Source organism: Hyperoodon ampullatus (genome assembly GCF_949752795.1).
Source record: "Hyperoodon ampullatus genome assembly, chromosome: 13".
In the NCBI taxonomy this organism is placed as follows: domain Eukaryota; kingdom Metazoa; phylum Chordata; class Mammalia; order Artiodactyla; family Ziphiidae; genus Hyperoodon; species Hyperoodon ampullatus.
The window spans coordinates 18,426,806-18,447,535 of NC_136926.1; positions in this window are offsets into that span (position 1 = coordinate 18,426,806).

Here is a 20,730-nt window from a genome sequence, read left to right on the forward strand (position 1 = left end):
GAAATAATCCTTCAACAAATAGTTTTTTCTGAATAGATAATGTATGAGACGGTTATGCCCCCAAAAAGGGGGGGAACCAGAAAAAAAGTGTCCTTCTAGATCTTATGCCTTGTAATTAATTCCTGGAAAAAGGCAATAGGTCTGACACTCAAATTCTATCTTCAGTCACCTCAGGAGAATTTTCTCATTGTCTACAGGCTAATGAAAATACCTGTTTTCGCTTTTTAAGGTGATTTTTACCTGGGATAATTTGGAGTTACCACGTCTAAGAATAAACACAATATATCTGGTTTAAAAAAGAAAATTTACAGGTAGTCTTACATCTAAGGGCAATAATTACCTACGATTTTCTTCACTATTAGGTCACCATCTATTATTTAAGGTTCTAGCTGGGCTGCTCAACACAGTAGCCACGGGCCACATGTGGCTATTAGGATAAAGAAAAACTTTTAATTTAGTTCTCCAGTCACAGCAGCCAGATCACAAGCACTCAAAGGTCACACATGGCCTGGGGCTACTACAGTGGACATCAAGAATACAGACCACTTCCATTACCACAGAATGTTTGATTGAAGGCTCTGCTCTAGACCAATTTGAAATGAATCTGTAACACACCACATTTCAGTTCTCAGTGATCACACCTCCTCCAACCAACAAAAGGGAGGCATCCAAAGACTGCCTTAAATAAAATTTTCACCAATTTCAGAATCTTATCCATGAGTCCTGTTCTCTCCCCATGCCTGCTGGAAGCCCAGGTATTACTGTGTCTAGGTGGCTCCAGGTAGAAGAGAGAATGTCACAGCGAGGCCATTTTTGAGTCCCATTACCTTGGATGCCATTCTGCACAGAAGAGACTGGGTTGTTAGCAATGATTCCGCTTAAGCCATTCAAAGCTTGCTTCCCACTGGCTTATGCTCCTGCGACGCCTGATGCTCAGTAGCAAAGTATGAGGTGACTCTACCTTGCTGGGCGGAGCAGTATTCATAATTTATCACGGGAGGCAGTGACTGCGCCCTATGGCCACCCACCTGTGTGCACACGGGGCTGCTGGAGAGCGATAAGAACTGGAAACTGGACCTCCCTCGAGATTATGTTACAGCTACTGCTGATCTTTGATTAGTCACTTACGTTCCTGACAGGTCGCCATCAGGTCCTTCAGTGAGCTATGCTAAAAAAGTAAAAATTCTCCTGACCTCCCAGGCTAGATCCAGCTTAGCAGAAATCCTCTTGGAATCCTCTCTTGATTCTGTCTGGAAAACTTTACATCCTCCAACTTCAAGGAAGAAAGTTGACAGGGCAACTTCAAGATCCAGAATATGGAGGCTCTAGGCTCCCCCCAGAGATTTCTATTTTCATTTTATTCATTTTCAGAAGCAAATATCATGCATGTGTGCCTCATTAAAAAATTACAATGTTCAGATATCTACAAAACAGAAACAGACTCAGAGACAGAGAGGACAGCCTGGTGTTTGCCAAGGGGGAGGGTGTGGGGAGGAGGGAAGGATGGGGAGGGTGGGGTTAGCAGATGCAGAACTATTACATATAGGGATGGAGAAACAACAAGGACCTCCTGTACAGCACAGGGAACTAGATTCAACATCCTGTGATAAACCACCATGGAAAAGAACATGAAAAAGGATACATAGGTGTATAACTGAATCACTTTGCTGTACAGCAGAAATTAATACATTATAAATCACTATGCTTCAATAAAATTTTTTTAAAAAGAAAATTTTGCGAAATTAAAAAGAATTACAACGTTCAGGTTTTTGGAGGCAGTGGAACTGCAGGTGGCTTTGTTGTGAAACTCAGAGCTGGTCCCCCTTCCAGGCTTGGAACTAATTTTTTTTTTAATAACTTTATTTTTATTTTTGGCTGCGTTGGGTCTTTGTTACGCACGGGCTTTCTCTAGTTGCAGCGAGCGGGGGCTTCTCTTCCTTGCGGTGCGCGGGCTTCTCATTGCAGTGGCTTCTCTTGTTGTGGAGCACAGGCTCTAGGCGCGTGGGCTTCAGTAGTTGTGGCGCACGGGCTTAGTTGCTCCGCAGCATGTGGGATATTCTCAGACCAGGGCTCGAATCCATGTCCCCTCCATTGGCAGGAGGATTCTTAACCACTGAGCCAGCAGGGAAGCCCTGGAACTAATTTTATGTTTGTCAAGTTGTATTCTATTTAAAAGACTTCTGTGGAGCAGGTATCTGTGTTGTTACCCCCACCATGATCCCTATAGGATGTAGAAGGACCATGGGCAAGTGGCTCCCCTCTTGGGCCTCAGTTTCCTGCTGTATAAAACTTGGGAGGGTTATGGTACCACCTCCCCAGGCTGTTACGAGGATCGTAATACCTGTAAAGCACTTGGAAAGGTGCCTGGCACCAGTGGCATCATTAAGTGCTAGTACTAATATTATAGCTAAGATTGTCATTCTTAAGCCCACCTCCTCTGCAGGCCCCTCCCCACAGGGGTCCACCATTATTTTCTTGCTGAGTTTCCTTCCAGACTTTTTTCTATGCATGTACGTGCCTGTATATGTACCCATAACAAGTACGGTGTTGATTTGTGTGTAGGGGTATGATCACATGTGCACATTTATGCGAGTGTATCATATGGTATATAAAGTTCTGCAATTTGATATTTTTACTCAATGATTCAGCTTGGAGTTCTTGGCATTTCAGTGCCCAGCAGGCTTTCACTAGATCATGCTTAGAATCTTAACTCACGGCTTCCCGGGTGGTGCAGTGGTTAAGAATCTGCCCGCCGGGCCTCCCTGGTGGCGCAGTGGTTGAGAGTCCGCCTGCCGATGCAGGGGATACGGGTTCGTGCCCCGGTCTGGGAGGATCCCATATGCCGCGGAGCGGCTGGGCCCGTGAGCCATGGCTGCTGAGCCTGCGCATCCGGAGCCTGTGCTCCGCAACGGGAGAGGCCACAACAGTGAGAGGCCCGCGTACCACAAAAAAAAAAAAAAAAAAAAAAAAAAAAGAATCTGCCCGCCAATGCAGGGGACATGGGTTCATAACCCTGGTCCAGGAAGATCCCACAGGCCGTGGAGCAACTAAGCCCGTGCACCACAACTACTGAGCCTGCACTCTAGAGCCCGCAAGCCACAACTACTGAGCCCGCACGCCACCACTACTGAGCCTGCATGCCTAGAGCCCATGCTCTGCAACAAGAGAAGACACCGCAATGAGAAGCCCGTGCACCGCAATGAAGAGTAGCCCCTGCTCGCCACAACTGGAGAAAGCCCTCGCACAGCAATGAAGGCCCAACACAGCCAAAAATAAATAAAATAAAATAAAATAATTAAAAAAAAATCTTAAGTCACTACTCATGGACATTTGGGTTGTTTCCACTTTCTGGATATTGTGAACAATGACTTTATGAACATTCATGTAAAAGCTTTTGTGTACATATGTTTTCACTTCTCCTGGGCATATATTTAGGAGTGGAATTGCTGGTAAGTTATGTGTAACTCTATGTTTAACTTTTTGAGGAACTGCCAAAATTTCCAAAGTGTCTGCACCATTTTATATTCCCATCAGAAATGTACAAGACTTCCAATTTCTCCGTACCCTGGCCAACACTTGTTATTGTTCTTCTTTTTGATTATAGCCATCCTAGTGTGTGTGAAGCAGTATCCCACTGTGGTTTGGGTTTGCATTTCCCTAATGCCTATTGATGTTGAGCATCTTTTCATGTGTTTTTTGGCCATTTGTATATGTTCTTTGGAGAAATGTCTATTCAAATCCTTTGCTCATTTTTAAATTGGACTATCCATTCTTTTATTGTTGTGTTGTAAAAGTTCTTTGCATATTCTGGATACTAGACTCTTAATAGATAAATAATTTGCAAATATTTTCTTTTCTGTAGGTTGTCTCCTCATTTTATTTTTAATATTTATTTATTTGGCTGTGCTGAGTCTTAATTGCAGCATGCAGGATATTCGTTGCAGCATGCAGGATCTTCAGTTGTGGCATGCAGGATCTTCAGTTGCAGTGCACGGGCTCTAGTTCCCTGACCAGGGATCGAACCTGGGACCCCTGCACTGGGAGTGCAGAGTCTTAGCCACTGGACCACCAGGGAAGTCCCTATCTTATTTTCTTGATAGTGTCCTTTGAAGCACAGAAGTTTTTAATTTCAGTGAAGCCAAATTCATCTGTTTGTTCTTTGGTTACATGTGTTTTAGGTGCCCTATCTAAGAAACCTGTGCCTAACCCAAGGTCACAAAGATTTACACCTATGTTTCTTCTAAGAATTTTATAGTTGGCCTATTTTCCGTTAATTTTTAAATATGAGGGTCTAACTTCATTATTTTGCATGTGATATCCTGTTGTCCCAGCACCATTTGTTGAAAAGTTCTTCTTTCCCCCATTGAATTGTCTTGGCAACCTTGTAGAAAATCAGTTGACCATAAATGTATGGGTTTATTTCTGGACTTTCAATTCTATTCTTCTAATCTACATGCCTATCCTTATACCAGTTCTATACAGTCTTTTTGTGGTTGTTTGTTTTTTAATATTTATTTATTTATTTATTGGCTGTGTTGGGTCTTTGTTGCTGAGTGCTGGCTTTCTCTAGTTGCGGCGAGCGGGGGCTATTCTTCGTTGTGGTGTGCGGGCTTCTCATTGCGGTGGCTTCTCTTGTGGAGCGCGGGCTCTAGCTGCGCAGACTTCAGTAGTTGTGGCTAGCGGGCTCCACAGCACAGGCTCAGTAGTTGTGGCACACAGCCTTAGTTACTTTGCGGCATGTGGGATCTTCCTGGACCAGGGCTCGAACCCGTGTCCCCTGCACTGACACGCGGATCTTAACCACTGCGCCAGCAGGGAAGTCCCTACACTCTCTTAATTACAGTAGCTTTGTAGTAAGTTTTGAAATCGGGAAATTTAAGTAATACAACTTCATTCTTCTTTCTCAAGATTATTTTGGCTATTCTGAGTTAGGATCAGCCTGTCAATTTCTGCAAAAAGCCAGATGGGATTTTGATAGGGATTGCATTGAATCTGTAGATCAGTTTAGGGGTGTTGCCATCTTAACAATGTTAAACCGTTCTTTCCATGAACATGTCTTTCTATTTATTTGGGTCTTCTTCAGTTTCTTTCAATGGTATTTTATAGTTTTCAGTGTACAAGTCTTACACTTCTTTTGTTAAATTTAACAAAATTTTAACAAAATTCCTATTTAATAATTATTATTTAATAATAATTACTATTTAATTTAACAAAATTCCTAATTATTTTATTCTTTTTGATACTTTTTGTAAATGGAATTATTTTCTTGATTTCATTTTTGGATACTTCATTGCTAATATACAGAAATACAATTGATTTTTTTGTATATTGATCTTGTATCTTGAAAACTTGCTGAACTCATCAGGTGTAACAGTTCTTTTGGTGTCATAATATATATTTTTTTAATTTAAAAAGAGGTCAGGTCAAGGTCAACATCAACAGTCATAAATTATGGGTTTTTTTCGGTTTATTTTTTAATATTTATTCTATTTTGGGCTGCGTTGGGTCTTAGTTGCGGCACGCTGCGGTGCACAGGCTCTTTGTTGCGGCATGTGGGCTTCTCTCTAGTTGTGGTGTGCTGGCTCAGTAGTTGCGGTGTGCGGGCTTACTTGCCCCACTGCGTGTGTGATCTTAGTTCCCCGACCAGGTATCGAACCTGCATCCCCTGCATTGGAAGCTGGATTCTTAATCACTAGACCACCAGGGAAGTCCCAGTCATAAATTATGTTTATAGGACATACCCTCAATGTGATGTGATGAAAATGACACTCTACCTCTGTGGTTTTCTTCCCAATAACCCATAACCCTGAAATAATCATGAGAAAACATCAGACAAATTCCAAATTTCAAAGAAGAGTGACAGGAGAAAAGACAAAAGAGAATGGTTTTACTGGAAAAAAAATTAATCAAGGCATTTAAACCCTGACATTTTATTTCCACCCATGATTGGAAGCTTGTTCTAAAGCAAAGAATGAAATAACATCAGTGTACACAAGAGACAGAATATATAAATGGACAATGGCCAGACCACGTATAAAATCAGAACTCTGACCCATAACCTGTAGCTACCTGCTCAGGAAACCAACACTGTACCTATAACACACAGCCCAGGAAGCCAACCTGCCATCCATCTCCAGTAATAATCCAGGAAAGCCAAACAATAACTCCGTAACTGTTGGCTCAAAATGGCCAGGACTTGATTAAAAACTGCCAGCTTCCCTAGTTTTTGTCCCTACTTCCAACTTAGGACCAATTAGAGAAAGCCAAATATGTACCCTTAGATAATCACAGAGGATGCCCTGCTTCTAGTTAGCCCACGTCCAGTTCCCTGTGCCAACAACATCCAGTTGAGGTATCCCTGATGCCTTCCCTTTTTCCCCACTATGCAGGCTTTCTCACTTCTCTCCCGGCCTTTGATTCCCTGCCCAAACACAAATGATGATGGCTGACTCCCTTGTTGTCCCAAGCTCTGAATAAATAGCCTTTGTTTGTTCTCATTCGGTTGATCTGCACTTATTTCCACAGTTGCTGTCATTCAGCCATTTTCACTGATTTTTGCAGAAGAAAAACTTCAGAAATTTTCACTGAATATAGTGAATTCTCTAATAAAATTGTTGTGCTGGAAACTTTCATCTCTGGAGACATTGGAAAGTTGCAAGAATTGAGCCGAAGAAATAGACACGGACGATATTGCATTTTTCTGGAATGTATTGTGAAAACGAATTTTTATGAGTATCTACCAAGTTTATCCTTGTTTTTAAGACTTTTTCTAACTGTTTGCATGGCCTGTTTCTTCACATCTATTGAACATGCATATGCAAAAAAGAACGGTAGCCATGAAGATGTTGGCAAAATTTGCAAAAGTTAAGGTTTAAAAACTCAAAATGTAATGTTACTGTTCATCACTGTGACAGAAAATATGTAGGCATAACTTTTTCCCCCTTTTGTCACAAAACACATTAATGTAATTAAAAAGTTCTGATCCATTACTTCTTTTCCTATTTTGTACTGAAATATTTTAATTTTGAAGATTTTTTTTACTGGCATGATTTTACATATATTGGGTTGGCCAAAAAGTTCATTCGTTTAGTGAATATGTTGTTCAATACAAATCTTGGTGAAAACGAAAAACGTCTTTTACTTAAAACCGAACGAACTTTTTGGCCAACCGAATAAAAAGTGAAATAAGACAAATTTCACTCTCTCCACTTTTTTTCTGACTATTGTTGTTGTCTAATTTCATGATTATTACTGAAAATAGTTTTATTGTAATAGAAGAGAGAGGTGTTCAAAATGACCTCAGCAGGTGGTAGACGCTCCAGGTACACAAATGTATTGGTTACTGGTCTTTTTCATGGCCGTGTAGGTTCCTGTTGTGTGAATTCACCAAAAAATATTGAACCAGACCCCAGAGATTAGTGTTTAGGTTGTTTCTAGTTTTTTGCTATTATAAATAATGCTGTACACTTGACTTTGAGGCACACATATATGAAGAACTGTGGGATACTAAATTCCTAAGTGGAATTGCTAAGTCAAGGTTTATGTGCATTTTATAATTTGCTCAACATTGCCACGCTGTCCTCCATCAAAGATGCACAAATATACATTCCTAGCAGGGCCCAAAGATGCTTATTAGTTCCATCATAATATGGCCTGCCAGGTACCACTGCGTATTATCAAAAGTCTAGATTGCTGCAACTTTCTTTTAGTTGTAAAGAAGGTTGAGACTTTTTTTTTCTTATGCTTAAAGGCCACTTGAATTTCTTCATCTTTAATCCTTGTCTCTTTCCTCCCTCCCCTTTTCTGGACTGTGGATCTTTTTCTTAGTGATTTGTAAGAGCTCTTTACAACTTAAGGAAATTGACCCTTTGTCACATGTTGCAAATAATCATCTCAGTTTCTTTCTTGCCTTTTGACATTTTTTAGGAGTTTTCAAACTTTGTTTTCAATTTACATAGAGTTAAATTTGTTTGGAAGTCATTTCCTTAATGGTTTCTAGGTGGGGATTTTGCTCATCAAGGCCTTTGCCTCTCTAAGTCTTCTAGTCTTTAAAGGGACATCAATGGCTCCAGGTGGAAATGTTAACTTATTAATGGGAAGCACTTCTTTCCCTCTAAAATTTTATATATGAACAAACCACTCTTTTACAGAAAAATATACAAGATTTTGAAAGCCTCCTATAAACATGAGTACTATGGCAGGAACACTAAGCAAAGGGAGCAGGTTATTATTAGCACAGATGCTGTATGTTTTACCCAAGCCAGTCTGACAACAGTTCGTTCTGGAATTTAAAAGAATCTTTGGGAGAGAAAAGCCCTCTTATTCCACTGACACTGATAAACTGTAGGAAGTTAGCCTGTACTACCTAGAAGTGATCTCAAGGAGAAAATCTGTCTGAGGATTAACTCATCTTGGAAGAAAATAGAGCTGGAGAGCAAGTCTTGATATCAGCATAAAACCCTTGGATCCAGTCACGTTTTTCAGAAGTGTGATCCAATACTCAACCCAGTCTGAGCTGGATTTTTGCCACTTGAAACTGACAGTCTTAATGAATACAGATGTAATTCTGAAGGGTGTAGTAAGAGGAGTGGGGAGGGAGGGAAGTTGGCAAGATGGATTGCGAAGTGAGGGGAAAGGAATGGGCTAGATTGGGAACGGTCTAAGTCAATGAATGAGGGTCCTCTGGGGCTTAGGAAGGAAAAAGAGAAGTAGAAGTAAGAGGCCTAACAGACAGCATCAAGGAAGAACCAAATGGATTTGCATAAGAGAAGTCAGGGAAACATTAACTAGAGTGCTGTTTCTCGTAGAGATTTCAAAAATTAAGAGGAATGCAGATGAAATGATGACATACCTAGAAAACTTAAGAGAAATAATGTAAAACCCCCTAGAGTTAAAAAGAGCACTCGGTAGGGCTTCCCTGGTGGCACAATGGTTGAGAGTCCGCCTGCCGATGCAGAGAACGAGGGTTCGTGCCCCGGTCCGGGAAGATCCCACATGCCGCAGAGCGGCTGGGTCCGTGAGCCATGGCCGCTGAGCCTGTGCGTCCCGAGCCTGTGCTCCGCAACGGGAGAGGCCACAACAGTGAGAGGCCCACGTACCACAAAAAAAAAAAAAAAGAGCACTCGGTAAAGTGGCTGAATACAGGATAAATACAAGACACAACACTTGCCTATTGATTTTCTTTTCTTTCTTTCTTTTGGCCATGCTACATGGCTTGTGGGATCTTAGTTCCTCGACCAGGGATAAGACCTGAACCCTCAGCAGTGAAAGCACAGAGTCCCAACCACTGAACCAGCCAGGGAATTCCCTGCCTATTGATTTTCTAACAGAAAATACATTGGGAAGAAAACCTCATCTACAGGGGCATAGGATCTCTAGCACTAACATTAAAAAGACATGTACAGGAGCCTCCTAAAGAAAAAGTTTTAAGTTTACTAAGAGATAAAGATGGCTTGAATATTCCTGCTACAAAGACAACACTTAAAGATGTCAGTTACCCTCCATTAATATTTATATAGATTGAATGCAATTCCAATCTACAGATCAATCCGTATTTGAAAACTGACAAAATATTGTCAGTGTTTTGAAAAAGAATAAACAGATGATAATAGCTAAGAGAAAGATTGCAATTTAGGGGTGTTTGTCCTGCTGAGATAGTACAACACTGTAGAGCTATAATAGTTCTATAGTATGTGTATATATGTGGCTGTATGACTCTGAACGTATATGGTTGTGTAATTCTGAAAATATATATATATATATATATATATATATATATATATATATTTTTTTTTTTTTTTTTTTTTTTTTTTTTTTTGCGCTGGCCTCTCACCATCGTGGCCTCTCCCGCTGCGGAGCACAGGCTCCAGACACGCGGGCCCAGCCGCTCTGCAGCATGTGGGATCCTCCCGGACTGGGGCACAAACTCATGTCCCCTGCATTGGCAGACGGACTCCCAACCACTGTGCCACCCCGGAAGCCCCCTGAATATATTTTTAAAACCGTTGAATTGTGCGATTTAAAGTGGTGAGTTGTGTGGTATGTGAATTGGATGTGACTGCAACTAACAAGAGGCTGATGCCTGACAATGAATCCTACTCCAGGGCAAGGCAGGCACTGCATGTCCTTTCTTGTGGGAATGGTGTAAATAATCACCATGAGGTCAGCAAGGCCAGAGAGCCCAGGTGGGATGCCCAAATGCAATCATTCATGTACCCTTCAACAAATATTTGTGGAGGGCCTACTGGGTACAACATACTAGGAATTCAGCAGTGAACAAGACAGATGAGATATGACCTCAGGATGCTCACAGTGCAGCAAGGCCAGGACTAGGGTGAGGTAAGTGTCTCACAGGTGCAAAATTTAAGAGGGTGTCAAAAAACTCAGTAATTATCTTAGCCTGGGCTGTCATAACAAAATACCAGAGACCTTGTGGCTTAAACAACAGAAATTCAAACTCACCCTTCCTCCACCTTTGTTTTTGTTTTTTTTTAACATCTTTATTGGAGTAAAATTGCTTTACAATGGTGTGTTAGTTTCTGCTGTATAACAAAGTGAATCAGCTATACGTATACATGTATCCCGATCCTCTACCTTTTTATTCTATTCAGATCCTCAAACGATTGAATGACGCCCACCCACATTAATGAGGGTGATCTTTACTCAGTCTACCAATTCAAATACTAATCTCTTCTGGAAACATCCTTACAGACATACCCAGAAATGACATGTACGAGCTACCTAGGCCTCCCTTAGCCCTGTCAAGTTGACACATAAAATTAACCATCACACCTTATAAGAATCTTCTGAGTCAAAGTAAGAGAGTGGCATGGACATATATGCACTACCAAATATAAAATAGATAGCTAGTGGGAAGCAGCCGCATAGCACAGGGAGATCAGCTCAGTGCTTTGTGACCTCCTAGAGGGGTGGGATAGGGAGGGTGGGAGGGAGATGCAAGAAGGAGGAGATATGGGGAGATATATATATATATATATATATATGTATAGCTGATTCACTTTGATATAAAGCAGAAACTAACACACCATTGTAAAGCAATTGTACTCCAATAAAGATGTTAAAAAAAATCTTCTGAGTCAAATACGAATAACCTCATTTTGCAGAGGAGCAAGATATAGATTTGAGAAACCAAGTAACTTGCCCAAGGTCAAGATCACATAGCTAGTAACTAGTGATATCAGGTAGACATGCAAGCCATTATTCTTAAGCATTGTGCCAGATGCTGGGAAAATGTACCCAGTTCTCGTTTATCAGGTTCTGATATAATCAGAACAAAAACCTCTCATATTTTTTTCTTTTCTATTCTGTTGTCTTTGGGCTACATTTGAGAGTTTAAACCAGCATTTTACAACCATCTTAGTAAACACTGAATCAGGCTAGAATCCTGAATGGATACTGAACCCAGGGGGACATTTTGATAAGGTACAGAATATCTTCCAGCAGACTGCACATTAACAGAAAGAAGGAAAATAGTAATTCTACAGTGGAGAAATCAGACCAACACCTCCACTGGGTGGTAAAAGTGAGCATCACCAACGAGGAGCAAACGGACATGGTGAGACTCCAGATTTGATTCATTGAGAAGGAAACAACATCACCTCTGCAGTATTGTGGACAAGAATGCATAACTGGAATCGAATTGCCAGGAAACATCAGACAAACACAAGATGAACAAGTTCCATTAAGCAAATGGGGTGAGAGGGACTGTATTTTCCCCAGACGTCAATGTTATAAACACCAGGGAGAGGAACCAAGATGGCAGAGTAGAAGGACGTGCTGTCACTCCTTCTTGTGAAAACACCAGAATCACAACTAGCTGCTGGACAATCATCGACAGGAAGACACTGGAACTCACCAAAAAAGATATCCCACATCCAAAGACAAAGGAGAAGCCAAAATGAGACGGCAGTAGGGGTGCAATCACAGTAAAATCAAATCCCATAACTGCTGGGTGGGTGACTCACAGACTGGAGAACACTTATACCACAGAAGTCCACCCACTGGAGTGAAGGTTCTGAGCCCCACGTCAGGCTTCCCAACCTGGGGGTCTGGCAACGGGAGGAGGAATTCCTAGAGAATCAGACTTTGAAGGCTAGTGGGATTTGATTGCAGGACTTTGACAGGACTGGGGGAAACAGAGACTCCACTCTTGGAGGGCACACACAAAGTAGTGTGCACATCGGGACCCAGGGAAAGGAGCAGTGAACCCAGTGGAGACTGAACCAGACCTACCTGCTAGTGTTGGAGGGTCTCCTGCAGAGGCAGTAGGGGGGGGCTGTGGCTCAGCGTGGGGACAAGGACACTGACAGCATAAGTTCTGGAAAGTACTCCTTGGCATGAGCCCTCCCAGAGTCTGTCATTAGCCCCACCAAAGAGCCCAGGTAGGCTCCAGTGTTGGGTTGCCTCAGGCCAAACAACCAACAGGTAGGGAACCCAGCCCCACCCATCAACAGTCAAGTCGATTAAAGTTTTACTGAGCTCTGCCCACCAGAGCAAAAGTCAGCTCTACCCACCACCAGCCCTTCCCAACAAGCCTCTTAGATAGCCTCATCCACTAGAGGGCAGACAGCAGAAGCAAGAAGAACTACAATCCTGCAGCCTGTGGAACAAAAACCACATTCACAGAAAGATAGACAAGATGAAAAGGCAGAGGGCTATGTACCAGATGAAGGAACAAGATAAAACCCCAGAAAAACAACTAAATGAAGTGGAGATAGGCAACCTCCCAGAAAAAGAATTCAGAATAATGATAGTGAAGATGATCCAGGACCTCGGAAAAACAATGGAGGCAAAGATCGAGAAGATGCAAGAAATGTTTAACAAAGACCTAGAAGAATTAAAGAACAAACAAACAGAGATGAACAATACAATAACTGAAATGAAAACTACACTAGAAGGAATCAAGAGCAGAATAACTGAGGCAGAATGGATAAGTGACCTGGAGGACATAATGGTGGAATTCACTGCTGCGGAACAGAATAAAGACAAAAGAATGAAAAGAAATGAAGACAGCCTAAGAGACCTCCGGGACAACATGAAACTCAACAACATTCGCATTATAGGGGTCCCAGAAGGAGAAGAGAGAGAGAAAGGACCCGAGAAAATATTTGAAGAGATTATAGTTGAAAACTTCCCTAACGTGGGAAAGGAAATAGCCACCCAAGTCCAGGAAGCGCAGTGAGTCCCATACAGGATAAACCCAAGGAGAAACACGCTGAGACACATAGTAAGCAAATTGGCAAAAATTAAAGACAAAGAAAAATTATTGACAGCAGCAAGGGAAAAACGACAAATAACATACAAGGGAACTGCCATAAGGTTAACAGCCGATTTCTCAGCAGAAACTCTACAAGCCAGAAGGGAGTGGCATGATATACTTAAAGTGATGAAAGGGAAGAACCTACAACCAAGATTACTCTAGCTGGCAAGGATCTCATTCAGATTCGATGGAGAAATCAAAAGCTTTACAGACAAGCAAAAGCTAAGAGAATTCAGCATCACCAAGCCAGCTCTACAACAAATGCTAAAGGAACTTCTCTAAGTGGGAAACACAAGTGAAGAAAAGGATCTACAAAAACAAACCCAAAACAATTAAGAAAATGGTCATAGGAACATACATATTGATAATTACCTTAAACATGAATGGATTAAATGCTTCAACCAAAAGACACAGCCTTGCTGAATGGATACAAAAACAAGACCCATTATATGTTGTCTACAAGAGACCCACTTCAGACCTAGGGACACATACAGACTGAAAGTGAGGGGATGGAAACAGATATTCCATGCAAATGGAAATCAAAAGAAAGCTGGAGTAGCAATATTCGTATCAGATAAAATAGACCTTAAAATAAAGAATGTTACAAGAGACAAGGAAGCACACTACATAATGATCAAGAGATCAATCCAAGAAGATGTAACAATTATAAATACATATGCACCCAACCTAGGAGCACCTCAATACATAAGGTAACTGCTAACAGCTATAAAGGAGGAAATCGACAGTAACACAGTAATAGTGGGGGACCTTAACACCTCACTTACACCAATGGACAGATCATCCAAAAGAGGAAATCGACAGTAACACAGTAATAGTGGGGGACCTTAACACCTCACTTACACCAATGGACAGATCATCCAAAATAAAAATAAATAAGGAAACACAAGCTTTAAATGACACAATAGACCAGATAGATTTAATTGGTATTTATAGGACATTCCATCCAAAAACAGCAGATTACACTTTCTTCTCAAGTGCACACGGAACATTCTCTAGGATAGATCACATCTTGGGTCACAAATCAAGCCTCAGTAAATTTAAGAAAATTGAAATCATATCAAGCATCTTTTCTGACCACAATGCTATGAGATTAGAAATGAATTACGGGAAAAAAAACGTAAAAAACACAAACACATGGAGGCTAAACAATACGTTACTAAATAACCAAGAGATCACTGAAGAAATCAAAGAGGAAATCAAAAAATACCTAGATACAAATGACAATGAAAACACAACGATCCAAAACCTGTGGGATGCAGCAAAAGCAGTTCTAAGAGGGAAGTTTAGAGCTGTACAAGCCTACCTCAAGAAACAAGAAAAATCTCAAGTAAACAATCTAACCTTACACCTAAAGCAACTAGAGAAAGAAGAACAAACAAAACCCAAAGTTGGCAGAAGGAAAGAAATCATAAAGATCAGAGCAGAAATAAATGACATAGAAACAAAGAAAACAATAGCAAAGATCAATAAAACTAAAAGCTGGTTCTTTGAGAAGATAAACAAAATTGATAAACCATTAGCCAGACTCATCAAGAAAAAGAGGGAGAGGACTCAAATCAACAAAATAAGAAATGAAAAAGGAGAAGTTACAACAGACACCGCAGAAATATAAAGCATCCTAAGAGACTACTACAAGCAACTCTGTGCCAATAAAATGGACACCCTGGAAGAAATGGACAAATTCTTAGAAAAGTATAACCTTCCAAGACTGAACCAGGAAGAAACAGAAAATATGAACAGACCAATAACAAGTAATGAAATTGAAACTGTGATTAAAAATCTTCCAACAAACAAAAGTCCAGGACCAGATGGCTTCACAGGTGAATTCTATGAAACATTTAGAGAAGAGCTAACACCCATCCTTTTCAAACTCTTCCAAAAAATTGCAGAGGAAGGAACACTCCCAAACTCATTCTATGAGGCCACCATCACCCTGATACCAAAACCAGACAAACATACTACAAAAAAAGAAAATTACAGACCAATATCACTGATGAATATAGATGCAAAAATTCTCAACAAAATACTAGCAAACAGAATCCAACAACAGATTAAAAGGATCATACACCATGATCAAGTGGGATTTATCTCAGGGATGCAAGGATTCTTCAATATATGCAAATCAATCAATGTGATACACCATATTAACAAATTGAAGAAGAAAAACCATATGATCATCTCAATAGATGCAGAAAAAGCTTTTGACAAAATTCAACACCCATTTATGAAAAAAACTCTCCAGAAAGTGTGCATAGAGGGAACCTACCTCAACATAATAAAGGCCATATACAAAAAACCCACAACAAACACCATTCTCAAAGGTGAAAAACTGAAAGCATTTCCTCTAAGATCAGGAACAAGACAAGGATATCCACTCTCACCGCTATCATTCAACATAGTTTTGGAAATCCTAGCCATGGCAATCAGAGAAGAAAAAGAAATAAAAGGAATACAAATTGGAAAAGACGAAGTAAAACTGTCATTGTCTGCAGATGACATGATACTATACATAGAGAATCCTAAAAATGCCACCAGAAAACTACTAGAGCTAATCAATGAATTTGATAAAGTTGCAGGATACAAAATTAATGCACAGAAATCTCTTGCATTCCGATACACTAATGATGAAAAATCTGAAAGAAAAATGATGGAAACACTCCCATTTACCATTGCAACAAAAAGAATAAAATACCTAGGAATAAATCTACCTAGGGAGAAAAAAGACCTGTAGGCAGAAAACTATAAGACACTGATGAAATAAATTAAAGATGATACCAACAGATGGAGAGATATACCATGTTCTTGGATTGGAAGAATCAATATTGTAAAAATGACTATACTACCCAAAGCAATCTACAGATTCAATGCAATCCCTATCAAATTACCAATGGCATTTTTTTACAGAACTAGAACAAATCATCTTAAAATTTGTATTGAGACACAAAAGATCTCGAATAGCCAAAGCAGTCTTGAGGGGAAAAAATGGAGCTGGAGGAATCAGACTCCCTGACTTCAGGCTATCCTACAAAGCTACAGTCATCAAGACAATATGGTACTGGCACAAAAACAGAAATATAGATCAATGGAACAAGACAGAAAGCCCAGAGATAAACCCACACACCTATGGTCAACTAATCTATGACAAAGGAGGCAAAGATATACAATGGAGAAAAGACAGTCTCTTCAATAAGTGGTGCTGGGAAAACTGGACCACTACATGTAAAAGAATGAAATTAGAACACTCCCTAACACAATACACAAAAATAAACTCAAAATGGATTTGAGACCTAAATGTAAGACCGGACACTATAAAACTCTTAGAAGAAATCATAGAAAGAACTCTCTCTGACATAAATCACAGCAAGATCTTTTTTGATCCACCTCCTAGAGTAATGGAAATAAAACCAAAAATAAACAAATGGGACCTAATGAAACTTCAAAGCTTTTGCACAGCAAAGGAAACCATAAACAAGACGAAAAGACAACCCTCAGAATGGGAGAAAATATTTGCAAACAAATCAATGGACAAAGGATTAATCTCCAAAATATATAAAGAGCTCATGCAGCTCAATATTAAAGAAACAAACAACACAATCAGAAAATGGGCGGAAGACCTAAATAGACATTTCTCCAAAGAAGACATACAGATGGGCAAGAGGCACATGAAAAGCTGCTCAACATCACTAATTATTAGAGAAATGCAAATCAAAACTACAATGAGGTATCACCTCACACTGGTTAGAATGGGCATCATCAGAAAATGTACAAACAACAAATGCTGGAGAGGGTGTGGAGAAAAGGGAACCCTCTTGACTGTTGGTTGGAATGTAAATTGATACAGCCACTGTGGAGAACAGTATGGAGGTTACTTTAAAAACTAAAAATAGAATTATCATATGATCCAGCAATCCCACTACTGGGCATATGCCCAGAGAAAACCACAATTCAAAAAGACACACGCACCCCAATGTTCACTGCAGCACAATTTACAATAGCCAGGTCATGGAATCAACCTAAATGCCCATCGACAGATGAATGGATAAAGAAGTTGTGGTACATGTGTACAATGGAATATTACTCAGCCATAAAAAAAAGAGTGAAATTGAGTCATTTGTTGAGACATGGATGGATCTAGAGACTATCATACAGAGTGAAGTAAGTCAGAAAGAGAAAAACAAATATCGTATGTTGACGCATGTATGTGAAACCCAGAAAAATGGTACAGATAACCCGGTTTGCAGGGCAGAAGTTGAGACACAGATGTAGGCAATAAATGTATGGACACCAAGGGGGGAAAACCGTGGTGGGGTGGGGATAGTGGTGTGCTGAATTGGGCGATTGGGATTGACATGTATACACTGATGTGTATAAAATTGATGACTAATAAGAACTTGCAGTATAAACAAACAGACAAACAAACAACATAAAAAGACCAGGGAAGGCTGTGAAAAAGTTCCAGGTTAAAGAGGCTAAAGAGTTGTGACAGGGCTTCCCTGGTGGCGCAGTGGTTGCGAGTCAGCCTGCCGGTGCAGGGGACGTGGGTTCGTGCCCCGGTCTGGGAGGATCCCACATGCCGCGGAGCGGCTGGGCCTGTGAGCCATGGCCGCTGAGCCTGCGCGTCCGAAGCCTGTGCTCCGCAACGGGAGAGGCCGCAACAGTGAGAGGCCCACATACCGCAAAAAAAAAAAAAAAAAAAAAATAGAGTTGTGACAACTAAACACAAAACCTGACCCTTGATGAAATCCTGCACTGGAGGAGAAAAGATGCTAGAAAGAAGATGATTTCAGCGCAAAGGGAGCATGAATGATAAAGCAAATGGGATAAACTGCTCACAATAGGGGAATCTGGGTAAAGGGTATATGGGTCTTCTTGGCACTATTCTCATTCTTGAATGTAAACTTAAACATTAAGAAAAAATATATAAAACCAATCTTCCTTTTGACTCCAGGTTTGGTTTCAATATATTTCTTTTCTTTTTTTTTTTTTGGCTGCCCGGCTCTCAGGCAGCATGTGGGATCTTCCCGACCAGGGATTGAACTCATGCCCCCTGCAGTGGAAGCTTGGAGTCTTAACCACTGGACCACCAGGGAAGTCCTGGTTTCAGTATGTTTCTGATAATTACAAGGCTGATTATATTGGTCATATTCCTAAAGAAATTCCTCAAGACTCTTTTAGTGTTCTGGTTACTGAATTCCAATTTTGGGGGGTGAGGTTCCCCAGACATATTATATGACAAGCAATTCTCAGGACACCCCCTGTGTGTCCTACAATTTGTTGATGCTGACACTATACCCAAATTCCACAGGTTAAGGGTTTATCCCCCCACCCCCACCCCACTTCTGATGCCAATCCCAAGTCCAAGTTATTACCTGGGCTTCTGGCTAACTGGCTATAAACCAGAGATTCCCATAACCCCCTCCTGAGGTTCAGTTAACTTGCTAGAGTGGCTCACAGAACTCAGAGAAACCTATTACTTACTAGATCACTCGTTTATTATAAAAGAATGTAACTCAGGGACAGCCAGATGGAAGTGATGCATGGGGCAAGGTATGTGGGAAGGGGCATGGAATTCCCATGTCCTATGCTCACCACTGTCCCAGAATCTCCACGTGCTCACCAGCCCGGAAGATCTCTGACTCCTGTCCTTTTGGGGTTTCTATGGAGGCTTCATTACACTGGCATGGTTGTGCCAGCTAAGGAAGGTTGCTCACCTCCCAGTTCTACAAGAATTAAGTCATAAGCCCCTGTAGTCAATGGCCTTCAGCACACCCTGAAAGGAATTCAGGGCAGAGATCAGCAATGAGGCACTCTGCGCACTGGGAAAACTGGCAAAATAGACCTTCAGATAGTTAGATATTTTCAGGAGAAAATTTTATGATCCTGGATTCTTATATCTTCCCATACTTAGAAAAGCACTAAAACCATTAACTAAGATATCAATTCCTTGTGACCAGAAGAAAACTTCTACTGAGATGTGGGCTTGGTTTCAGTACCTTTCACCAAAATCACACATACACTGTCCTCCCCCCTTACCTCTTGGGAATAGTTTCTCAGAGCTGAGAGGCTCTCTCCCAGGCTATAGTCCTCAGTAAGATACTGAATAAACTCAACCCACAGCTTTTACGTTGTGCCTTTTTCCCCCAAGTCAACAATTGATTAAATCATTGGCCATTGGAGACTGATTCAACTTCCAGCCCCTCTTCCCTCCCCAGAGAGGGAAGAGGTTTTGGGGTGGGGGACAAGCCCTGGTCTCCTGGCAACCAGCCCCCATCCTCCGGTGCATCCCAAAAGCCACCTCATTAACATAACAAAAGACACTTTTAATCTCTTGTAACACTTAAAAGTTCCAAGGGTTTGGGGAGCTGTGAGCCAGCAACTGTGGACAAAGACCAAATATATATTTCTTATAAATCACAACATCACATCCAAATTACTTTAACTATTTAACTTTCTTTGTACTTTTCTTTGTTGGCAAAACAAAAAACAAAACAAAAAACTCCTCCTCCTTCCCACCCAATCCCAACATGCAAAATTATATCTGAAACTTACTTCTTATCCAAATGTTCTTGCTTGCATCCTGCCCTTCACAGTAACCAGTGTGGTACCAGGCACAGAAATATTCTCAAGATAGTGCTTTATAGACTCAAAATTCTCTAAATCTAAGGTATGATTAATATCTGGAAGTAGGATATTACCAAAAAGAACCTAGTCATACTGTGTGAGAAGTATGGTATGTCAGAGATACTGATCCTGTCTTTATTTACATTTTTGATATTTTACTCATCATGGATTTTTTGACATTAATTTTGATTTTTTAAAAACATTGTTTATCTTGACTATTGAGTTTTTTTGGCAACCATTTAAATTTTACACCCTTGCCTCATCCTACTTCCAGATCTGCTGAGATTCAAAGTTCATTGATTAAAAAAAAAAAAAAAAAATCAGACGTGAACAGAAAAAAATATTGCAGAATACTGGTGAGATTATGTATCTGTTAGGTTTATTTCTCTTTGATTCCCGTTACACTATGAAAAGAGCAATTCTGTACAATACTGTTGAAAAGGGGATGAAACATATACATAATTCTATAAGAAATACTTTCATTTGCCACAAAGTCTCCTAATCCAGTCAACCTCAAAAAGACCATTTCTTTTCTATCTTCAAAAGAAATTGTGGACTAAGTTATATAGCATGAAAACAAAATAACAAAATGTCCATTGACTGATAAATGAATAGACAAATGTGGTATATCCATACAATGTCATATTATTCAGCTTTAAAGAAGAATGAGGGAGTTCCCTGGCAGTCCAGTGGTTAGGACTCTATGACTTGGCACTTTCACTGCCATGGCCTGGGTTCAATCCCTGGTCCAGGAACTAAGATTCCACAATCTGTGCTGCATGGCCAAAAAAAAATTTTTTAATGAAGTT